This window comes from Anomalospiza imberbis, chromosome 3, assembly GCF_031753505.1.
Source record: "Anomalospiza imberbis isolate Cuckoo-Finch-1a 21T00152 chromosome 3, ASM3175350v1, whole genome shotgun sequence".
NCBI classification, from domain to species: domain Eukaryota; kingdom Metazoa; phylum Chordata; class Aves; order Passeriformes; family Viduidae; genus Anomalospiza; species Anomalospiza imberbis.
In genome coordinates, this window is record NC_089683.1 from 67,715,904 (window position 1) to 67,728,534 (window position 12,631).

The following is a 12,631-nucleotide window of genomic DNA, read 5'->3' on the forward strand; positions in this document are numbered from 1 at the left end:
CTCTGTCTAATACCTATCAGCATTATAAAGCTCTGAGTTGCCTTTTTTTTTTAAATGTGGGATGGCTTAAAGGCTTTGGGTGTTTCATTTGTACCATGCAAGCTGTCAAGTACTGCAGCTGAAGAGAAGAAAGAATGCAGAGAATTTGTGCTAAGCTTTAATTTTCCTTAATAGCAGGCACAGGATTTGTTCAGAGAGTTTTATTATTGGGTGATAAGGTAATTACAGCGGTGGGGCAGAAGGCCAGAAGAAGACGGAGAAATTTAATACCATGAAACATTTAGGCTTAGAGAGTACTTTGGGTTATTTTTAAAAATATATTAACCACCTAAAAACAGCCTCCTTCACATTTAGGGAAATTTAAACATAATATAATTATTGCACCTTGTGTGTTAACATATACAGTAAGATTAAGTATCTTGCAATTTTCACTCTCACTTCTCACATTTACAAAATTTGTAAAGGGAAGGGATTTGGCTGAAGTCACTGAGACAGAAGAGGTTAAAATCAGTAGCTAGAGAAAGAAAGAGCTGTAAGACATTCTGAAAGGGTTTTTACTATGAAACCATTAATGCCTGATTTGTATCTGGAACAGGCAAGTCATTTGTTTGGACTTCAAGGTAGGTTTCCTGTCTCAACTCAGCAAGTTATACCTGTCCAGAAACACTTAAACCCATTCTTTGTCTCAGGTTTCAACACAGCATAAAGTTTAAGCAAGTGATTGAAAGGTATTTGAATAAAGATGGACTTTAGTAAGAGACTAAAGGTGTCTTGCTGATGAAGACCCTAGAGACATGTAGGAACTCTATACCAGTATTACATAAATCTTAAGAAAAGTGGAATAAATATTTATCATTACTTTCTACTCCATTTACCACAAAGCATGGGAAACAGTGGATTTGGGAAGAAACATAATCAGCATTTCTCCTGAAGTATTTTGAAGCCTTTAATGGTGTTGGCTTTTTTATATTTTATGTCATTGAATTATCATAAAATAGTTTAATAAAAAAGGTTCACAGTAGCATTAAGTAATACTAAATTTGTCTCCCTAGTAGCTACTGACTCAACTGTGTGTCATATGAGCATATGAGCTTTTATTCACACATTTTTAATTCTCTTATTCAGAGCACTGAAAGATACGTCAAGGATGCACTTTTCCCTACTTACTCAGAAGATTGATTTAATACGACCATCTTTCCCACTTTTTAAAACAGCTATTGAAAAAAAAAATTCAGAATTGCTTTGGGTAGACAAAGATATTTTTCTTCAAGGGTAACCATTTTCTTATGATGCTCATGATCAATATAAACAAGTGTGGGTTTTCTAATGCATTAAAAGAAGTCTTACCAAGTCTCAGAACATGCTATTTCTGTATGTCATTTTAATACATAGACTACAATAATGCTCCGCTGTAACACAGGTCCGTATGCTTTTACAACTGAAAAGCCTGGGTAGGCTGGCTGTCCTCAAAATCTCAATGGATTTTCATTCAGCGAAGGCCTTATCCAAATCTTGTGAAGCTGCTAGAACTCATGAACCACTAAGGCACCTCTTAATCATGTCCTTATCGCAAATGTCATGTTTGCGCTCCACTCCCAAACAGATGAGCTGTTAGGAAGTGAAAAGGCTGGTGCTATCTTGAAGAAAGGACGGCAGCAACCTGGAAAAGAAGGGAGTCTCAACAGTAATAACAGAAGCTGTTTGTGTTCTGCAGATTGCAAAGAAAAACATCAGGGCACAACAGCTTTTTGTAACTGCACACAGCTGGTAATTTCCACAAGGAATGAGAGAAGTACAGTGCCTGAAATTTCTTGTGAAATAAGGTGAATTTCTGTATTTCCTTGCCATGTTGTTAATTCAAATTCTAATTATTTTTGTAGGAGAAGCTGTGGTTGCATCCTCAGGCTAGGAGCTTGCTAGGACTGTCCTTGGCCAATGAATGTTACTTCTGTTTTTGTCACCCTTCCAATAGGAGGACTGACAGACCTCCTGTCTAGAAGAACAAAAAATAAATTACCAGTTGAATGTTCATTGGAAAAGTGTCTTTAAAGCTGCCAATGCTACCTTCTTTTGCTGTGGAAGATGACTTTTAAATTCGATTTTGGAAATAATTATGCCAGTTGTGGTTTTTAACTGGACTCCTCCTCTTACGTTTTCTAAAGAGCATTTTCAGGAAATTTCAGCTTCAGAATTGTCAGTAGCAATTGATGAAATGGACTGTACTTTGGAGACATAGCTTTTCTGTACAATATGTTTAGAATAATTCCCCAAACCTATTCAAAATTTCATTTTCTAGCAGGGGAAAAATATAAACAGTCTGATTAAGGTTTAAAAAACAAGAACTCATACCTTCTATGGCAAAAAGGGAGGATAATCTCTAAAATCTTAAGGGAAAGAAGTAAGGCCTGTGCCTCACTGGTGACAGATCTTTGATGGTGTGTTACACACTACACACAGAATGTACTATTAGATAGATCTGCCAAGTTCTTGTTTCAGATACACAGGAAAACAGTTAATTTCTGAATCTCACTACAAAAACCTGATTTCCTAAATAATTGTTCTTTGATTTTGGAAAGGTGCTAAAAACTGATTCAAAATTAGCTGCTATAGGAGAAGAGCTACATAGTAATGGGCTCAGACATAGATGTGGTGCAGGGAGCCTGCAAAAAGGGGGGAGGGACTGTGCAGCTCACTCACATGATCCCAGTGCTTAAGCATTGCAGTAAATTCTGCTGATAGCACAGTGAGAAGTGGTCTCACTTTCCTGTGGTAAATCCCTGTTTTAGCAACTGTAGGCAAAAGGGTCAAATATTTAACTTGGTATTAAATTTAGCAAAATAAACTGAGTTTCTTGCACACAAAACATATTCATTTAAGTTTATTGTCCTATCTGTCTGAAAGGACAGGAATGGCTTAACAAAGTTTGAAACAGTTGTGCTGGAAGAGCTGAAGAGCAGGGTGCTTGAGCAATGACCAGGCAGACCACGAGTTGTCTACAGCACAGGTAGAAAAAGAGAAAGGTTTGAAAAATGTACTTGAACACCTGAAGTGGAGCAACCCCTGGGGCAGCTGTGACCTGATGTTCCCACTGCATCTTCTTTCTAGGTGCCCCATTACCCATTTTTGTAATGGACTGTAATAATTTCTGTCTGTTTGGGGAAATACTATTTTGTTTACAATGAACAAACAAGTCTCAGTGACTCTCAACCCTGTATAAGCTTGACACAAGACAGGCTGAGTAATAAGGTTTGGACACAGGCATTTCATGCTCCATGCTGCTGCTGTACGAAAGAACTGCAGACTTCTCTGTTGCAGCTTGTGAAAGCAACTGATTCTTACCAGAATGTGCATACATACACCCCCCTCTCCCCCCCCCCCCATATTTCCACATTTTGTGAGGGAAAAAAGCTGTCTTTCTCTTCCCCTTTTTTCTATTTTTCCCCATCACAGCATAACGACTCACTATTAGACTCCTTGGTATTTTCTCTCCCCCTCTCTACTCCAAGCAGTCAGTCCTTGCAGTTGCTTCCCTCAGGATTCTGACAGCTTTAACTAAATGTAGTTGACAGGGATTTTTTCACTTGTTAATGCTTTCATTTGGAAAATGCATTTCCAATAATTTTTGCAAATATCCATTGTTTCAATGGCAAGGTTGTCTTTATTTCTTGTAACAGAATACTTAGCCTAAATTATCATGAGTAATTTAGTTCCTGCCTACAGCATGCTAGATTTTTTATTAGTTTCTGTCATTCAGTGTTGCAATTGTTAATTGGCCAGTCTAACAGCTGAGGTCTTGCAAAGTAAGTGCAGCTCTCTCTTGTCACACCTCTGAAATGGATAGTGCAAGGGATAGTGTTAAGGTTGGAGATGATTTTGGCCTGGCCCTTTTGTAGTGCCTTTCACACACTGGCACGTGCCAGAAATCACTGGTGCCTCTGGGAGTTAAAGTGGTGGAGAAACCCTTTCTCTCCATTGATTCCAGCCCAGCCCCACTGTATGGGAAAAGCTGAAAGCTTCAGCATATCCCTTTCCTTGCCAGGACCCATTCTAGATTGCAGGAATTCAGGCAATTTCCCTCTGCTGTAGATGATAAAGATTACATTAAAATTATTTCTGTGTCTGACTGTACTTTTCAGAGTAAGATGACACAAGGATGGATGGATGGACGGACTATTGTTAGACAACATGGGCAGCACCTGCTCACTGCAGGGAGGAAGGAGGAGGATTCAAGAGACGCAGGAAGAAAGCAAGTATAGGAAGAATAAGGAGTAGATAGTGTAAGGTATCACAACCCTGAAACTCAACTGATTTACTGGATGATTTTACAATATCATGAGAAAGTTGTCTTTTCATTGAAGCTGAAACTTCCTAAATTACAGAAATACAAAGACCTACTTGGACTCCTCACTAAAATTAAGGATGCCTGTCGAGGACTGGGCCAGGGTGTTGGTGGAGCTGACAGGGGAAGAGGGATTCACCAGCATACCGGGCCATGTTCGCCTGGAGACATTTTAGGGAGATGATTAGTCAGAGCTCGACCTCAGAAGGATGATGGAAATCACGTACTCTGAGTAATGCGGACTAAGCGCTCCTGAGAGAAAGCGTCTCGCAATTCCCTCGAAATAACCGTTTTGGTTATAAACTGGGGGGCGGGGGGTGGGAGGGCTGAACTAATATTAATTTTCTTAGGGTTTTTTTTTTTTTTTTTGCCCTTGCGGATGCTGCCCTTCCTTCCTTCCCCAGCCCATTCAGACCCTGCTTGCTTTCCAGGCGGGCAGCCCACCTACGCGCCACCGCCGCTTCCCCCTGTCCCTCCTCTGGCGCCGGGCCAGGTGGAGCGGTGGCGGCAGGGCAGGAAGGAGCCGCTGCGAGCTCCCGCGTACCCCGGCGTCCCGCAGCTGTCCCGCCGTGTCCCGGCAGCGCCGAGGCGGCGGCCGCGCTCCCGCTCGCGCCCCGCCCGGCGGGCGGAGCCGGCGGAAGCGCCGCCCGCGCGCCCCGGCGCCCATTGGCGCGCGGCGCATCCCCGTTAGCGCTCGCGGCGCGGTCTCGCGATGCTGGGGCCGCCGCCGCCATATTGTCGCTCTATTTTGATTCGGAGCGCAGGGAGCGCGGGGGGAGGGGGCCGGGAGCGGCGCGCGGCCCCAGCGGCGGCTCCGGCTGAGCGGGAGCGGCGCCGCCACAGCCACCGCACGCACACCCTCACACACCCCCACCCCGCCCCGCCCCGCCCCGCCCGCCGCCGCGGCAGCACGGACCCCCCTGCCCTCCTTCCTCCTACTCCTTCTTCCTCCGCCTCCTCCCCCCGCGGAGCGGAACGGCGGCGGCGGGAGGCTGCGGAGAGGGTCGGGTCGGCGGGGTCCCCCCTGCCGGGCGGAGGCGGCGGCGGCGCTGGTGGCGGTAGTGGCGGCGGCTGCTGCCGTGGTTGTGGGGGAGGCGGCGGCGGTGGAGGAGGAGGAGGAGGAGGAGGAGGAGGAGGAGGAGAAGCGGCAGCAGGGTAAGGCTGACCCCGCCGAGGCGGGCCTGGTGGCGACTCCCCGGGCCAGTTTCCTGGTCCCATCCCGGGGGGCTGCAGGAAGAGGGGCGGGGGGCCGGCAGGGGCGGGGGGCCCGGGGCTCCCGCGGCCGCTCAGCGCGCCCCGGGCTGCGCCAGGGTGAGGGAGACAGGGAAGGCCTGTGCGCCGGGAGGGAGCAGCCCCGGCACCCCGCTCGTGCCGGCGTGCTGGGGCGGGGAGGGAGAGAAGGGACGGGAAGTCTTCGCGCAGCGGGGCGTTCAGAGAGAGATGGAAACTTATTTTCCTTCGCGAGTCGCTGGAGCTTCCCGACGCGGCGAGGGATCGGGGGGCTGCGGCTGCCCAGAGAGGGGCGAGAGCTGCCAGCGGGCTCGCCTGGTTGCTGGAGGGAGGGGGAGAGAGAAGAGAGAGGGAGGAGCTGGCCCGGCGCCTGGCAGGTGACAGGTGTGAGTGCGCTGCGCGGGACTCCGCCATTTGAGGATGAGTACCCGAGTGCCTGAGGTGTGAGTTTTTGGTGCCCCGTGCCTTTGCGGGGGCTGGCTGGGCTCGATTCCATATATAGTATATTTGGGACGTTGGGTTCCATTATTCGAGTCAATTTAGTTGTCGAGTAGAAATTCTTGAAATGGCTCTGATAAGAGGGGTCTTGCAGAGAGGAGATGCATAGTGTTTCTCGTTTTCTTCCCTTTTTCTATTTTGTCCCTCTGAGAGACGTGGGAACACTCTGCGGAGGTGTGTAGTACTCTGTCTCATTCATTGGAAGGCTCGTATGAAAAGTCTGAATGCTCTGTCCTGTTAGATGTAGGCAAGGCCTTCCGGGCAGAAACCTGGTGTTCTTTGTGCTGTGCCTGGTGGTTCGGCAGGGCCTGGTTTGTTCCCAAGACCTGTGGGTGTTTCTGTATCAATGACGGTAAGCACATACATTAAAAAGGAATTCCAAAGGCATGCTTCTTAGCAAGGAGTGGGTTTCAGGTGTGGTTTTCTAGTCATAAGTTTAGGATATCTGATACAGACTTGATAAAGCAGTTTCTGAAGTTCACCTGTAGAACGCTGAAAATGGTGCTGCATATAATTTTCAATACTCTTAACATATGCCTTCTAAACATCAGCATAAGTCAGAGTCTTAGACTGTTCACATTAGTTCATGTTGTGATTTTACCCACCAAAATGGTACTGTTCATGCACTACTTTATAAGGAGGGCTAATGATGCTGTAGCAATAGCATTATATTCACTATTGGCCACAATTTGCTGAAATCAATAATCATTTTCAGCTTAGCTATTGATTTGCCAGATAATTAGGCATTTGTGTTTCACATACAAATTTGAATTATTTGTTCTTTGCGTATGCTGTTGTAACTGTATTCTGATACCTGCTTTTGGCAAGAGAGAAGTTCCACTGACAGGTTAGGAGAGACATGTCATGAGCTTCAGTGAGTCCTGCTCTCCATTTTAAATTAAAACTTCAGTCAGTTGTGGCTGTGATCCACATGTTTAACTTGGGTATTTTTAACGGTAGATAGTACCTTGATTTGTGCTGTAGCAGAATGAACCCTCAATTGAGTCTCAATTTCTTGTAAAAATGGAGAAGACCTGGGTGGTTTTTCTCATGTTGCTTCACAGGGGAGGGAGCCTCCAAAGGGGAAGAGGTAAGGAAGGTGGTTGGGGGAGGTACTCAGTCTGGGTTGTCTCAATTTTGTGTTTAAGAGATACTTGATAAAGCATCATCCCTATCATTACATGTGGGGGCAGTGCCATCTTGCTATGCTGTGCTATGCTACCTTTGCTTATGCCAGCTTTTCAAGACTTTGTGAAATGCAAACCATTATGTTTCTCAACATAAGAGAAGTCAGATGGTTCTACTCTGTTCCTTTATGTCTGCTGATACAATAATAGAATTCTTGAAAATGGGCACTCTTCCTATGACAGCATCCTGGTAGAAACTTCTCTTTTCCAGCAGTGACAGAACAGAAGATAGTGGTTTTCTGCACCATGGCATTTTTTTGAAGGCCAAGGTCTTGTGTTGTTTTTTAATGGTGTTTGGTGTTACAGGTAGCTGGTATGTTTTTTGAGTCTTGTAGAATTAAACCTGTCATCTGTTGAAGAGATTAATCTCAGGGAAAAAAAAAGTATTTTTTGCTAGGTAGCTTAAAGAGCTATTGGCAAATTATTTTTTTGTGAGAATGTATTTTGAAACATAAAACTACGTTATTGTTCATCCTGTTGCAAGTGCTGCCTCCTTATGATCTCCATGGTTGGAAACACTGGAAGAAATAAGTTGGTCAGACGTGACCTCAAGTTTATGAAATGACTGTAAATTTAGGACTGCGGGATCAGGCTGATCTTTTCTGAGCTGCTGCAAGCGGAATGCTGAACCATGTTACTGTTGGTGCTTTTACAGAAAACAGTACAAAAATTCCAGTGATTCAGAACTGGGTTTTTTAAAAGCTGTATTCAAAACTCAAACATTTAAATGTTTGACATGAAAGGTAACTTTTTTACCATGAATGTATACAGTGATTCAATTTGGGTTTTTCTCACTTCACTGGTGTAGTAGGTTATCTCAGTTGGGCAAGTGTGTGCTTTCTGCTTCAAGGAGGAGAAATGCTGTTGGATGCTCTAAGGCATCTTGAACCCTTCTTAGCAACCTGGTCTGGTTTGGATTCCACATATTTAAATGCAACTGTGAAAGCAAGAAAGCTGTCAGATGGACAATTGGATAATATTTTTTTATAAAGTTTTCAATGTTATCAGGAGTTTTTCAGTATAATAGTTGTTTCAGTTTCACCCTCTCTTGAGAATGCTTACCAAAAAATCACTGACGTAATATTCGTGCTTTCCCTGACAGAAGTTTTTGTAGACATTTATCCTAATTATAATGAAGTTAGGGATTCATTTTTATTAAACTGATCAGCAAGTAAAACTCTCAATCAAGAAATTACTGCAAATGCTATACAGACATTTACTGAGTTTTCTGGTTTCTGTTACATTGCTCTAGATGGTGTTCCTTAATTGGTAGTAATTAGATTCTAGTGAAACCAAGTGAAATAGCTTGACATAAGTAAAGTTAAAAGATCTATAGGGTTTGTGTGTAGTATCCCAATATTCTTGGACCATGACCGTTGCTGAATGAACAGCATCGCTTGGTATGTTCTTGTTGCCATAGGTGTAGTTAAGGTATAGTTAAATACTTAATATTTTTAGAATGTGTTAGATTTTTTTTGTTGGTTGCAAGAAGTCAAGCGTAACTTGGTAATGCGCTAAATAAATTGTAAGTTAATACCTAGTCAGAGAATTTTAGGAGAAAAATACTTTTTTTTTGTTTGAAATATGCATTCTACTCTTAGAAAAATGCTATGTGGAATCAATTTTTGTAGCAATGTGCAAAATGTGTAGCTCTTTTCTATTCTAAGCACAGATGAAGATCAGATTTCGCTGTCTTTAATGATGAGTGGTTTAAAACTCATTCAGATCCTGGTTGTACTATGAACAGAATTTAAATTTTCCATTATTTAAAAATCTGTGTTTCAGCATGGATTTAAACCTTGTGCTCCCTTTAGTGTTTGAAAAAGCATTAACTTAGGAATACTCGGTGGCAGAAGAACAGTGTAGGTTGTATTAAAAAATGATCACCCAAGCAACTAGGACTGTACACCTATAAGTCATGATATTGTTAGGTTTGCTAGAATTTGCCAAAAATGGGACAAAGCCACTTTATATGCTCACTGCTCTGATGATTAACTTAAGGTAGATTACCACTTAAATGCAAAGGATCTTATACTTGTTCCAGAATTCATCAAATCTGGTGCTATGTGGTGCTGGCTGGCTGGTCTTCTGGGGCTGCCAATGGAGAAGGCAGAATTCAACCTGCTTTTACTCTCATTGAAAGCATGAATTCAAGTTTCTTTTTTCAACAGAGCTGCCATTTTTCACAAAATTTTTAGAACCCTTTTTATCTGTGAGATTTTATATGTCCTTTAAAATGCACTCGAAAATAATCAGAGGATGCAAGTAATTATTAAAAGGACAGACAAAACATGTAAATGCAATTTCTTTAAGAAGCCTTAGTTAACTGGACATGCTAGGGAATAAACTTCTGCAGTTTGGGAGTTCAGAATCAGCTGTTCTCTTGTGGATAAAATGTTGAGATGCACCTATTTTCTGTGGGGTTTTTTAAAGAAATAGTTGCTGGTTTTGTATATTTGTGTAATGTATAAACTGTCTTTAATTTGCTTTTCTAAAGTCACAAATCTTGAGCAATCATATTTTGTTTAATCTTGTGTGTCAGTAAATTTTGAGCTCATCAAAATTTCAGCAATTAGCCAAGGGTCAAGGTGTGAAAGATGTTACATTATAATAATGTTGAACAAAAGTTAAACTTGTTAAAGTTGATGGCTTCATTAAGATCATCTCTTTAGGGGAAAGTTTTGCATGAATTTAGCAGTTACCTGTACTTAGCTGCCAGATGGGTGTGGGATAAGAACCAGGTATGAAGTGCTGTACTCTTTTCTCCAGTCAGTAGTTAGAGGACGTGAGAGGTTAAGTATATTGTGGCCAGTGCTTGGAAGAGAGTGGTAAGATAATAGGCGTCTGGGATAGAGGTGGAATGTGACTAATTGGAGCACAAGGGCATGGCTGAGACACAGAGAAAATCTGTGGGAAACGGGACTATATTTTGCTGTTTCTGGGACAGCACTCTGAACAAAAATCACATTAAAATAGGTTCTTAAGAAGAGGAAGACTGAAGAAAAAAAATGGTTTGGTGATATTACAGACTCATTACAGAGCTTCTTGAGCTGTGCCAGCGCTTCTGTTTGTGTGGGTCTGATTCAACAGGAGTGCCCAGACAGGCACAGAGTGTGAAGCAGTGTGGGGCAAGAATGTGCATGAGTAAGGGAGGAGTTACATAAGTGTGTAAGACATGCATGTTTTTCTCAAAATACACCATCAAAAACATTATTTTATTGTTACATCATGTATAGTTACAGTTTCTTTAGATAATGTGACTTACATGTTGGTTGCATGCTGGTAATATTATTCAGTCATGTCTCTGTGGGCTGTTGCATGCAATGGTACAAGTGATGTACTCCCAGGTCTAACTGATTTTTTGAGCCGTGGTAGTATCAAATTGTTTTAGTAAGCCTGAAAATATTTGCTTTTTAATATAGATTTGTTACAGACTAAAGATTTTATGGGGTTTTTTGAGCCTAGAAATAAGTATTTGCCTGGTACGCCTCTATTTTGTCCACAATGCTAGTAGAAGTGGATAAGAAATCACTGGCAAATGGGAAGTACTCTTTAACAGCAACCATTTAATTTTATTTGCTGCAGCCTGTCTTTACTTTTCAGGTATTTTCATAATTGATTTGTAGAAAGATCAAGCATAAATATGTTTAGGGAGTAACTCTTAGAGACTGTCAAAGCTAGGGCTTTAGAATGCATTTTTCAAAGGAAATTGCTCTGTGTGTAATAATCTCTTGCTGATCTATCAGTTTATCAATGTGTTCTCAGAATGTCTTTTTTAACAGGGTAAATGAGACAAGTTTAGTAAAGTAACTAAAAAAAATACAGTAAGTTTCAAAATTTAACTACGCCACAGACATTAGCTACTGATCTGATGCCTCAGAAGCTGTGAGTGACATGTACATTCAGATAAATCATCTCTTTTCTTGAAGCTGTTTGGGTTCTGGTAATTGATTTCTATTTTGTACTGAAGGCTAGAAATGCAGAAAAGCCTTTCCATGTGTAAGTCCTAAGCCTGATTTCCTCAGGTAGAAAAAAATTAACTGTTTCACCTATATATAGAGGGAAAAAGCACACAGTTAAAGAAATATTTGAGTTGTACAGTGTGGTCTGTAATTGTATCTTTTGTCAATTCATGTTGTGTTTAAACTCTTAAGAACTGAAGTCTCCCCTCCCTGCATCCGTGCTGTGCTACACATCTCTTTGCAGTACTCTCCTGTCTTTTTACAGCATTTATAGTTTTTTGGGTTTTCTGTTTAATATTTCTTTACTCTTTGAGAAATCTGTGCCATGCAGAATTTATCTCCTCCAGCCACTTTACTGACATCCTATCATATTTGTAGGCGAGCTAGAAAAGAGGAAATCTGGTCATTCATATCCTCTCCATTTACCCTGCCTAGGCATGCTGATCTATACTTTATAGCTGAAGCGTTAGTGCCCTCTTGTTTGTACTTGACTTTGCCATTCTTTTTGTTCTAATCTTTCTGAAGAGACCGATTCAGCACTTGTCTCTTCATTCCCGTTTTGTCTCTTCTTCAGAGTATCATTGCTTAAGTTTGCCGCAGCTTCATTTAGGCTTTCCAGAGAGAATGACAGAAAAAAAAAAAAAAAAGATCTTGAGTTCTGTACTTGGATTTCTTTCTGTTCATTCAACTGGTTCAAACTGCAACTTTCCATTTGTCGAACAAGCATTTGTTTTTCAAAGGGAATAGTCGGTTATCTTTCTTAAAGAGCCTTCTTAAGTCTAACAGCCTTGAGCCTGGGAACAGACTATCTCCAGGGGCTCAGCAAAAGTGTGCTTAAAAAGGCATTTCAGATTGAGAAGTACAAAGCAGTAAAAAATCTAGTGTCTTGCTCACTTTTTTTTTTTAAGTACTACTCTTGTCTTTGGTAAATGGGAATAAGATTATTTTGTATGCAAAAAGTTGTGTATTTAAAACTGTCTTACTGTAATAACTGCCAATACCAGATTATTATATTGTATTGACTAGAGTTTAATGTGTATTTTTGTGCAAAGCAGTGTATAAATATTTGTTAAGTAAGTCAGTCCTAAATATTTGTTAAGTAAGTTTGCAGTCCCATGAATAATAAATTTGTTTACCTAGGTGCATACATTGGATTAGACAAAGACATTTAGCAAAGTATTTTTGTCTTTCATTTATTAGGCCTCTTAGTTCTCCAGTAATTTTAAAATTGTTCCAGTCTTTAAAAATTAATGAAAACTGTCTTTGATAGGTGTAATTCATTTAGTGGTATTTTGACATTACTTTTAATATTTGCCTGGAAAATTCATAGAAGAGGTATGAAATTGCTTGAGTTAGACCCTCACTAGCTTGTATTCATTGGAAGTGCTTAGGGTAGAGTTTGTTGTATCAAAGCT

The 12,631-nt window shown here is 41.6% G+C and overlaps 2 protein-coding genes across 3 annotated transcripts in view; one reads left to right on the forward strand and one right to left on the reverse strand.

The window, feature by feature from the left end:
* The window catches only part of WDR64 (WD repeat domain 64), a 259,862-nt gene that overhangs the window by 6,046 nt on the left and 241,185 nt on the right, over positions 1–12,631 (reverse strand). The gene's annotated exons all lie outside the window — the stretch shown is intronic.
* Positions 5,353–12,631, forward strand: part of TAB2 (TGF-beta activated kinase 1 (MAP3K7) binding protein 2) — a 60,685-nt gene continuing 53,406 nt past the window's right edge. The window contains exon 1 of one of the 2 annotated variants that reach the window (XM_068184928.1): positions 5,353–5,494. The gene's annotated coding sequence lies outside the window, so the exon portion shown is untranslated. Of the gene's footprint in view, positions 5,495–7,027; positions 7,158–12,631 lie in introns of those variants that run through there. The other variant, XM_068184929.1, reaches the window with a different exon arrangement.